Raw genomic sequence first — 11,575 nt, 5'->3', positions numbered from 1 at the left:
TTAGATAGGGCAGCTCTAGTCTGAGGTTTTGCTGCAGGATCCAAAGTATTTATCCTCTACAAGAAGGGACAAGCCCAGACAACAATGGCTTCACTCAATCATTGTGAGCACAACAGTTCTAAGTCTCTCTTGATTGACACTATAAAATGTTGGTTGCACTACCTTGGTGTGAAACTTATGCGTGATACACTTGCAGTACTGTTGTTAATAACTAACTCAACGGCACGAAAGGGACAAGCGGTAGAAAATGAACGGCTGGATGGTATTAACGCCGGCTGAGCATTTTGGTGCGCTATTACGGCGTGGCGAAGTTGGTAGAGTGGCTGTGCCAGCAATCGGAGTGTTGCTGGTTACTGGGGATCAATTCTCACCTTCTACCTTCCTAGTCACGTCCGTTGTGTCCTTGGGCAAGACACTTCACCCTTTGCCTCTGATGGCTGCTGGTTAGCGCCTTGCATGGCAGCTCCCGCCATCAGTGTGTGAATGTGTGTGTGAATGGGTAAATGTGGAAATACTGTCAAAGCGCTTTGAGTACCTTGAAGGTAGAAAAGCGCTATACAAGTATAACCCATTTATCATTATTACAACATTGGCTGAGTTGCTATTGCGTTGTGCAATATAGGGACTCTTTGCAACTTGCCCAAAGTTACATTTGTAGTGGTTTAACAGAACATACCGTAAAACTTTTTTCCTATGCTTTGAACCCTTCATTTATGGATTTTTCTTTGCTAACGACCATAATGTTTTGTGTTCAACAAAGTTTCTATTAAATACAAGCAGATCCACTGAAAATGTGCATTATTTTTTTGTGCTACGGCGCCATCTTTTGGACGAGTTTGCTTACTGCAGGTGCTGTGGGGTGAACGTCTACAGTATTTCTTTCCGTTTGGTGCTTTAAACCGGAAGTACAAGTGCCGTTCCGCCTTCTAGTCCATAGCGTTTCTAATCGTATGGATTCTTTTTTAATCGTTCCAAGCAACGTTTGGAAGTTTTACAATATAACTAAAACTATTGACACTTACCAAACCGTCCCATGTGTGATGTCTATTTTCATGCATATTTGTATGTGCTTTTGTAATGTATTGACGCTAATGTTGTTAGCTTTAGCTAATATGCCAACACATTTACGTGTGTCTGTGTTAGTATTATTAACTTATAATGGCATTCCTATTGTATTGTTTTAGTTTCATAAATTCCTCAGTAGATTCACCAAAATGTCACCGTAGAGTTATCGAGTCTGTTTCGCTTCTGCAGCTAGTGGATCCACAACGATGACTTCTGTTTTGTTTGATCAGCCATTTTACTTCCGTGTTACAGGCAACGTTTGGAAACAATCAGGGTATGTAAATAACTATTTATAAAATCTTTCTGTGTAAATACCATATTTTCCAGACCATAGGGCGCACCAGATTATCGGCACAGACTACAAAGGCGGACGCATGGAGATTTTCAGGATTTATGCAGATCCCAAATACAGATCAGCAGGTACCAGAAGGTAAGAACATTTGCTTTTGCATAATAATGCGAAACAAAACGCCAGATAATATGTCTTACCTTATACACACACCATAATAATACTTGTATGTTGAAGCACAGTACAATCCATCAAGTGGTACGGCTTCATAGCTTACCAAAGTCGTACTAAAACATTTTGATAGATTTTTCGAGTGCCGTGTGTAATGTTCTATATTTTCAATGGAACATATAACATTTTGGTGTTGTTTACTTGAGTCATATTGCAGTATACACATATCTCTTATTTTTGACTGCCATCTACTGGACACACTAATCATTTCACCATGTACCAAATAAAATAGCATCGAGGTCGGTAAGCAAAACCAGAATTATTCCGTACATTAGGCGCACCAGGTTATGAGGCGCACTGCCGAGTTTTGAGGAAAAATATTACAGTCGACACGTCCAGTATCTCTTGTGTGTGACTGCCATCATATTGCAGTCTACACATTTCTCTTATGTGTGACTGCCATCTACGGGTCACACTTATCATTTCACTATGTACCAAATAAAATAGCTTCGAGGTCAGTAAGCACAAACAAAATTATTCCGTACACCGGGTTATAAGGTGCACTGTCAAGTATTGAGAAAATGAACGGATGTTAAGTTTGTCTTATAGTCTGAAAAATACGGTACATTTTAAAATGTTGGAAATGACTCCAATTAACCCCCCGGCTATTTAAGCTATATGTGTTTAAATATTCACAGTATTTAAGCAACATGGTCATTATAGAAACACCATCAAGGCCTGACGTGATGCTGCGAATAGTTTTTACGAGCAGCTAATTTATCGTTTCCTCCTCAGGTTGAGATGAAATTGTGTCCATCATGATGAGCCACAGTGTAGTCCAGTGTCTTCCAGTGGCCCCCTTCTGTGCTGACAGCCCACCGCAGTGACACAAATGAGCGAGATTCTTCAAAGCTTTCTCTCTCTGTGCGGCCCCTCCATGCCATTCATTCTTTTCTTCTCAAATATCGCCCGATGAATGACAGGAAAGGATGGATGGCCCTTAAATGAGGCCGCTACCGACTTGTCCGCTGGGCTTCCTGCTCCATCAGCACATCCCCAAACAGAGACAGACATAACAAGACGCGACGTCACGCCGACAAAACACACTCAAATCTTCCGGCGCTTTCCTTAAATTAGGTTAAATTGAATTCCTTTCAATAAAAAAAAGAGACGTCAATTGTTAGTTTTTCCTAGAAGACCCTCCTCTGGAGGCGCTGCCTTATTTACATTTCGTCGAGGCAGCAAGGCCATGCATTCTCTTGTGCGTCAGAGCATTCCTAACCTAAATACTACACTTTATTGACCTTCTCAAGCACGTCTAGCCGCCTTTGGGCACACCGTCTTTATTTCCTGTCCCATCCTTCCCTGTGGTCCCACCACCCAGACAGCAGAGACCCCCATCTCTCTCACCTCTGTGTCCAGACCCTCTTTCTCTTTCATGCGTCACCCCTGAAGGCAGTGACAGTCTGCTGCCCCTCCGGTCTCCAAAGTGATGTTCCTATACTATCCGTGTTCCCTTACCGACAACAATGTTGCGAAAAAAACAATCCCATGCCACACAGGGCTTCAAAAAACAGCTAGAACCTGCTCAGTGGCCTTGTGGTTAGAGTGTCCGCCCAGAGATCGGTGGGTCGTGAGTTCAAACCCTGGCCGAGTCATACCAAAGACTATAAAAATGGGACCCTGCTTGGCACTCAGCATCTAGGGTTGGAATTGGCGGTTATGTCACCAAAATGATTCCCGAGCGAGGCCACCGCTGCTGCTCACTGCTCCCCTCACCTCCCAGGGGGTGGAACAAGGGGATGGGTCAAATACAGAGGTTAATTTCACCACACCTAGTGTGTGTGTGACTACCAGTGGTACTTTAACATTAAAAATGCTTCAGTATGTAAAACTTTTTTTTTTTCAATCTGGCCTGTCCAGCCACTCAGTCAAATCATATTGTTGATACCCATATTTGCTGTACAGATTTACATTAGAAAAGAGAAGTGTTGGATACTTCTCTTGTTGCCTTGTTTGTGTTTGACTTTATTAACTATACTCTTTAAAATGTTCTTGTAATCAGACCATATTTTCGGTATAATAGATGGAATCTTTACCTGACAGGTAAAGAAAGATTCCATCTAATATACCAAAAATTTGGTCTCATTAGAAGAACATTTTAAAGAGTATATGAATAAGAAGACATAATGAACCTTTTTGAGTGACTTTATTAACCGTTTGGGAAGCATTTCATTACACAAAACCAGTTTTCTTTTGAGTGATATAGAAATTGATCAGAGCTGTGTAGGTTTATGGATGAATGTAGTTAATCATAAAACTGGCATCCCATGTCATTAAAAAAGTACAGACTTTGAATGGAGAATCGTTACTTCCAAGAATCGAATTGAATCAAATCATGTGGTGCCCAAAGATTCACAGCTCAACTAGCTATGTATTAATGTGAGATAGTTTGCAGTCAGCTAGCTCGTTAGCATGCCTGTCAATGGAAGGGGTAATGCTGTGTTCCATTTAAAGTTAAAGTACCACTGATAGTCACACACAGACTAGGTGTGGTGAAATTGACCTCTGCATTTGACCCAGCCCCTTTGTTCCGCCCCCTGGGAGGTGAGGGAAGCAGTGAGCAGCAGCAGTGGCCGCGCTTGGGAATCATTTTGGTGATTTTACCCCCAATTCTAACCCTTGATGCTGAGTGCCAGGCAAGGAGGTAATGGGTCCCATTTTTCTAGTCTTTGGTATGACTCGGCCGGGGTTTGAACTCCCGATACCTCGGAAGTTTGATGTCAGAGCTGGGAATGATGTCGCAGCCGAGTTTTGAGCGTTCCAGTCGGAAATCAAGAAGGCCACATCCACGAAAACTATTTATGCGGTTGCCTTGTCTGGATGTAAACAACAACTATATGCAACCTTCAAAAACAGTGGATGAAGAGGAAGCACAGATGCTATTGTTAGCGATGTAGAATTGATTGATTGATTGAGACTTTTATTAGTAGGTTGCACAGTGAAGTACATATTCTGTACAATTGACCACTAAATGGTAACACCCGAATAAGTTTTTCAACTTAAATTGATTCATGATACAGATATATACTATCATATATACTATCATCATAATACAGTCATCACACAAGATAATCACATTGAATTATTTACATTATTTACAATCAGGGGTGTGGAGGGGGTGGGATATGGACAGCAAGTAGTGGACATATAGAGAGAGAGAGAGAAAGAGAGCGAGAGAGAGAGAGAGAGAGAGATCAGAAGGCATAAGAAAAAGTATCTGCATTTGATTGTTTACATTTGATGATTAGCAATCCGGGGAGGGTGTTAGTTTAGGGTTGTAGCTGCCTGGAGGTGAACTTTTAGTGCGGTTTTGAAGGAGGATAGAGATGCCCTTTCTTTTATACCTGTTGGGAGCGCATTCCACATTGATGTGGCATAGAAAGAGAATGAGTTAAGACCTTTGTTAGTTCGGAATCTGGGTTTAACGTGGTTAGTGGAGCTCCCCCTGGTGTTGTGGTTATGGCGGTCATTTACGTTAAGGAAGTAGTTTGACATGTACTTCGGTATCAGGGAGGTGTAGTGGATTTTATAGACTAGGCTCAGTGCAAGTTGTTTAACTCTGTCCTCCACCTTGAGCCAGCCCACTTTGGAGAAGTGGGTAGGAGTGAGGTGGGATCTGGGGTGGAGGTCTAGAAGTAACCTGACTAGCTTGTTCTGAGATGTTTGGAGTTTAGATTTGAGGGTTTTGGAGGTGCTAGGGTACCAGGAGGTGCATGCGTAATCGAAAAAGGGTTGAACGAGAGTTCCCGCCAGAATCCTCAAGGTGCATTTGTTGACCAGAGAGGAGATTCTGTAGAGAAATCTCATTCGTTGGTTAACCTTTCTGATTACCTTGGTTGCCATTTTATCACAGGAAAGGTTAGCCTCTAGAATGGAACCTAGGTAGGTGACCTCATCTTTCCTGGTGATAACAATGTCACCCACTTTTATGGTGAAGTCATTGACTTTCGTAAGGTTGATGTGGGACCCAAACAGGATGGATTCTGTTTTACCCAAGTGTATGGATAGCTTGTTGTTAGCGAGCCATGTGCAAGTTCTACACAGCTCAGCACTGAGGATTTTCTCCACCTGTGACTTGTCCTTGCCGGATACCAGCAGGGCAGAGTCATCCGCAAACAAAAACAATTCACAGTCGCATGCCGATGACATGTCATTTATGTATATTAGGAACAGTAAAGGTCCCAATATACTGCCTTGGGGGACTCCACAGCTCACCGAGAGGGGGGGGGGGACACGGTGCCGTTCACCTCTACCACCTGCTCCCTCCCCTCCAAGTAAGATTGCATCCAGCTCCATGAGGTTTTGTTAAATCCGATTGCTCTGAGCTTATCCAACAGTATAGCGTGGTTAACGGTGTCAAAGGCCTTCTGAAGGTCCAGCATGACCATGCCGCAGTATTTGCCCGCGTCCACCTCATGTTTGATGTGGTCGGTCAGATAGAGAAGACATGTGTCAGTGGAGTGGTTAGTTCTGAAGCCGGATTGGAATTTGTACATGAGTTTATTAGTGGCAAGGTAACTACATGAACATACACCACATGAAATCAATGTAGTTTACACTACACTGACGTTACCACATATGTAAGTACAACAATATATTAAATATGGCTGATTAACTGCGAGAAAAATTAATCAGAAGTGCTAATAACAAAGCGGATATCATTGTTTACATTCAGAGCAGCCATCTTTGAAACAAATTTGAGGGTGGTGAGAAAGCTCCGACTTTTCAAATCGGAAATGTGACCTCGAGGGGCGTTCCAACTGAAATTCCGACCAGGAACTCGGAAATTCCAAATTCTCAGTACATTCTCAGTGTTTTGCTTTTTATTCACGGATTATTCTTTGCCGTTGAGTTTTTAGCTTTTGTAATAAGTGACATACTGTTCTTTTGGGTAATAAAATATAATCTAAGTAAATGTTGGTTTGAAACTTGAATGCTGACAAATTTGCTTAGCTTGCTGTTAGCTTGCTTATAATTTTGGGGGTTTGTGGGACTTTTTTGTCTTTCAGTCATGGAAGATTTGGGTGTTGATTTTTGTGATTAGGATCAAAACATTTCTTGTTCCATCCATCAATCTACTTAGCCATCTGTCAAAAGACAACCAAAGAAGGCTTTTATCCGAAAGGATATGGAGGAATTCTGGCTATTCAAAAACAACATTAACATTAAGATTAATCCATAAATTAAGATTAGTAATTTTCAGGATGGCTGAGTCGAGAAGAAGAAAATAGTCATAGAAATAGGCTGAACACGGACTGTCAGCTCAGCTAAACCAGGGGATTGTGGGTGATGAAGTGGTGTGGCTGGGAAAATTAGTCGACCCCCTTAGACGAAATGAAGATACTGAGAGGACTCTATTACGAAGCGATGCAAAGAGGGGGAGGGGCGCATCTGGCGAAGGCAACCCGCTAAAGCTATTACAGTACAGACTATATTAAATTACAGCCACAGAACAAGAGCGAGCAGCTGCAAGAGCGATAACCTGCCAGGAAAGGCCCGTTAACACACACTGACACAGGCCGGCAGCTTTACAGGGTGAAAGATTGACTCCCAGCTTTAAAAGACAATCAGCGAGTGTGCGCCGCGCTGTCAGTAAAAGTCTAACGATAAGGCCGATGCAGCCGCGCCAGGGGAAAAATGTCGTTTTGTCCGAAGGTCCATTGAAGTTTGCAGTAATGGTGGATGTGTTGGAGAGCTAATGGTTTAGATCTCCTGGTTGTGCGACTTCTCACCAAAACTACGTCTTTCCTTTGGGACCTAGAAAATGGGAGGAAGGGGGCTCATTAGGGGACCATAAGGGGGGGTGCTGTGGTATTTGAAGGATGGAGTGATGACAGTAGCATGTTGATTGTGTACCAAAGTGAAACGGCTCGGAACATGTCACCCTGGACGCTTGTCACCAAAAAGAAATGTGCGCTGACCTGCTACAACTACATGTGCTAACATATGTTACAGCTTATATACTTTGTGTGTGTGTGTGTGTGTGTGTTGTTTGCTCAAAGTAAGGGTTTCCAATCTTTTCTTTCACAAAGTCTACATAAGTAATATCTCATTTAAAGATGAAGATACATCATTTACACTGAAATTAAAAACTTTAAAAAATAAATACATGTATAGGGCACTGTTTCAAATACTTGGGACTACTCTAAAGAATATTTTTACATAAGAACATTATTGTTATTATTTGATCATTTATATATATATATATATATATATATATATATATATATATATATATATATATATATATATATATATATATATATATGGGGGGAAATATATATATATATATATATATATATATATTTATATATATATATATATATATATATATATATATATATATATATATATATATATATATATATATGGGGGGAAATATATATATATATATATATATATATATATATATATATATATATATATATATATATATATATATATATATATATATATTAGGGCTGTCAAAGTTAATGCGATAACAACTGTAAATATAAATTCCTTTAACGGCATTCATTTTTTTTAACACGCGATTAAAGCGCATACGTCCTGTATCTTTATTGACCCTCGGTACATTCTGGGGTAATGTAATGGCGTCTAGTTACCGTTGATCCACAAGTTCGGAAATTGAGATTAAAAATGCACAAAGAAAAGGGTACAATATGGAAACCCTCTGCTTTTGCCATTTCTAATAAATTATTATTATTATTAGCCTTTATTTAACCAGGTAAAATCCCATTGAGATCAAAGATCTCTTTTCCAAGGGAGACCTGGCCAAGAGGGCAGCAGCAAGGTTACATTAAAAACAGTAAACAAATACATAAAACATCACATTTACGACATTAAAACTTGCTCACATAACACATGTGCATACAGACAAGGTAGACTGCAGTCCTTTCACAGAAGCTTTAAACTCATTCAACGTAACAAGGGTTTGAAGTTTAATATTCGATTGTAGGTTATTCCAAGCCTTCGCTGCTGAAAACCTAAATGCTTTCTTGCCCAGTTCAGTTCTTACTTTGGGGACGACAAATTGCAGAACATTCATTGAACGAAGATTGTGACTTCCTTGTTTCTTTGTTAAAAGACAAGACAGATAAGATGGAGTGATACCCAGAATGGCTTTGTAGATGAAAACATACCAATGATTGAGGCGTCGAGCACATAAAGATGTCCAGTTAACCATTGAGTATAATACGCAATGGTGAGTAAGGGGAGCGCAGTTGGTGATAAATCTCAGTGCACCGTGGTACACACTATCCAGCTTGTGGAGACAACCAGCAGTAGCATTCATGTACAACACATCTCCATAGTCAATAACAGGTAAGAAGGTTGTTTCCACCAATTTCTGTTTCACAGTAAAAGAAAAGCAAGACTTGTTTCTATAATAAAATCCCAGTAAAAGTTTCAGTTTTTTTACAACATACTGAATGTGCTCCTTAAAACTCAAGTGGTCATCAATTAAAAATCCTAAATATTTAAAAGCACATACTAACATAATTTGTTGCCCATTTCTTGTTAAAATGTTCTCTCACAGTGCTGATCTTACAGTTTTTGATGTGGTAAAGAACATACACTTTGTTTTCTCTGCATTCAAAACCAGTTGAAGATAGCAAAGTTGTTCTTGTACTCTGTCAAATGCATGTTGTAGATATTTAAAGGCCTCAGCAGGAGTGGGTGCTGTACAGTATATGACAGTATCATCAGCATAGAAATGGAAAGTTGAGTTCGGAATATTCTGTCCAAGATTATTTATGTAAATAGTGAATAATAATGGGCCCAACACAGAACCTTGAGGGACACCCTTTTTCACTTGCAGTACGTCCGAGGACGAACCTTCTATCTGAACAGCCTGAGTTCTACTTGTGAGGTAATTTGCAAACCATCCAACTGCTTGCTGAGAAAAACCAATAGCTGAAAGACGTTTGATTAAAATGACATGATCAACAGTATCAAATGCCTTTGAAAAGTCAATAAAGAGGGACAGACAGCACTGCTTCTTGTCAAGAGCTTCAGTTACATCATTTATAAACTTCATAGCAGCAGTAAAAGTACTGTGATTTCTGCGAAAACCTGACTGAAATGGTGACAGGATAAAGTTGGTGTCCAAAAAGTCTTTTATCTGTTCACTGATAAGGGATTCAAGCACTTTTGCCAGAACAGAGAGTTTAGAGATCGGTCTGTAATTATTTAGATTACTAGGGTCACCTCCTTTTAATAGGGGGATTACAAGGGCAGATTTCCAATCCAAATGGATTTCATTTGAAATTAGAGTAAGGTTAAAAATGTGAGTCAGTGGTTCAGCTATAATTTCAGCTGCCAACTTTAAAAAGATCGGCTCCAACTTATCTGAGCCAGCTGGCTTTCTAGGTTTAAGTTGCTTTAGAGCCCTCATGACCTCTGTTGTGGTAAAGGGCGTAAAGTTAAAAACCTGGGTATTTTCAACGGTTCTTTCCGGAGTTAGCGGAACTTCAGTAGAGTTGTCAGAATTGTAGAGAAAACCAGAGGAAATAAAATGATTATTAAAATGACTACCCATTTCTCTTCTGTCACTTACTCTGACACCATCAACAAGTATACTAGGTGGGAGATTGACTGAATTACAGCAGCCGGACAAAGATTTGGTGATTTTCCAAAACTTCTTTGGGTGTTTGAGGTTTTCTGTTGTTGTGGAGAAATAAAATTCTGATTTGACTTTCCGAATGAGAGAAGTAAATTGATTTCTTAATTGTCTAAAATTCAACCAATCCGCTTCTAACCCTGACTTGCGTGCCCTGGCCCAAGCAGCATTACGCTCATGCAATACATCTGACAGGTCCGATGTAAACCACTGATTGTCACGACCTTTAACCCTAAATTTTCTAAAAGGGGCATGTTTGTTCACTATACTCAAAAATGAGCGTATAGTTATATCTATAGTATAATCTGTCAGTAGACATACTAGGTAAGCGCTAAAAAGTACAACATGGCTGACAGGGAGAAGACGCAGTCGAAGTGGAGGCACGTGACTAAGACCACCCACAAAACAGCGCATCAAAAAGAGGTGATCAATAAGCGGCTTGAGATGGTCTGTAAATGATAATCTATGTAACATTTTGACCAAAGAACCACCATTACATGTTTTTTACACCAAAAGGAAGTGTTTTACATTTTCATAATATGACATCTTTAATACAATGCACTGCACCAAATAATGTTCTGGGAGTCATTTCCTGAGTATTTCCCTGGATCTTTTTGTTGCAGTGCCGGATTTCTGGGTCACGGGTTTAAGTCACCTGCGCGCACACCTGATACTCATTTCCTCCTGTCTACTTAAGCTCTCCAGTCCATTCACTCAGCGCCAGTAGATTCCTGATGGTTCACCCTTTCAGTCGTGTTCATCTTCTCTGCTTTGGCTCTACTCACACTTCTCGTTTCCTGTGGCTCAGCCTCGGCGTTGCCGTGTAGTGTTAACTGTTACCTCGCCACACCTATTGTGTGCAATTTACGTTTCTCTACACTTTTCGTGTGCATCTTTAGTTATTTTCCCTCACCCCTTTTTGAGTGCCCTTTTGTTATTATTATTATTATTATTATTATTATTATTATTATTTGCTCTGCATTGGGGTCCTACACTGGCTAAGCCGGTCATGATCAAGTCTGCTTAGCAACAAATTACCACATTTAAAGCTGTGAGTGTGCATGGACAGGAATACCGTTAATTATTTTGATGCCTGTTGGATAAAACACAAAAGTAATACAAAAAAAAAAAGCACAAACAGAATAAGGTAGATGTGTATTTTCCTAAATGTGAAAAGGGATCAAAAGCAACATTTCAACAATGTAAATACATTGTAAAGGTTGCGTACCCATGCTGGCTATAAAGGATACTGCACAGTCCATTTAAATGTCACAATGCCTGAGCCATTCTACTGCCCCATGCCTCACACGTGCGTGCAGACACGCACACGCACACGCACACGCACACGCACACGCACACACACACAC

The 11,575-nt window shown here is 40.3% G+C and overlaps 1 long non-coding RNA gene across 1 annotated transcript in view; it reads left to right on the top strand.

The window, feature by feature from the left end:
- LOC133647823 (uncharacterized) overlaps positions 1–2,603 on the top strand; it is an 8,479-nt gene extending 5,876 nt beyond the window's left edge. Inside the window, exons 2-3 of the long non-coding RNA XR_009825786.1 lie at positions 1,393–1,495; positions 2,321–2,603. This is a non-coding gene — a long non-coding RNA (uncharacterized LOC133647823). The remainder of the gene's footprint in view (positions 1–1,392; positions 1,496–2,320) is intronic.
- The last annotated feature ends 8,972 nt before the right edge of the window (positions 2,604–11,575 follow it).

This window comes from Entelurus aequoreus, linkage group LG04, assembly GCF_033978785.1.
Source record: "Entelurus aequoreus isolate RoL-2023_Sb linkage group LG04, RoL_Eaeq_v1.1, whole genome shotgun sequence".
NCBI lineage: Eukaryota > Metazoa > Chordata > Actinopteri > Syngnathiformes > Syngnathidae > Entelurus > Entelurus aequoreus.
This window is presented reverse-complemented; position numbering and strand designations above follow the sequence as displayed.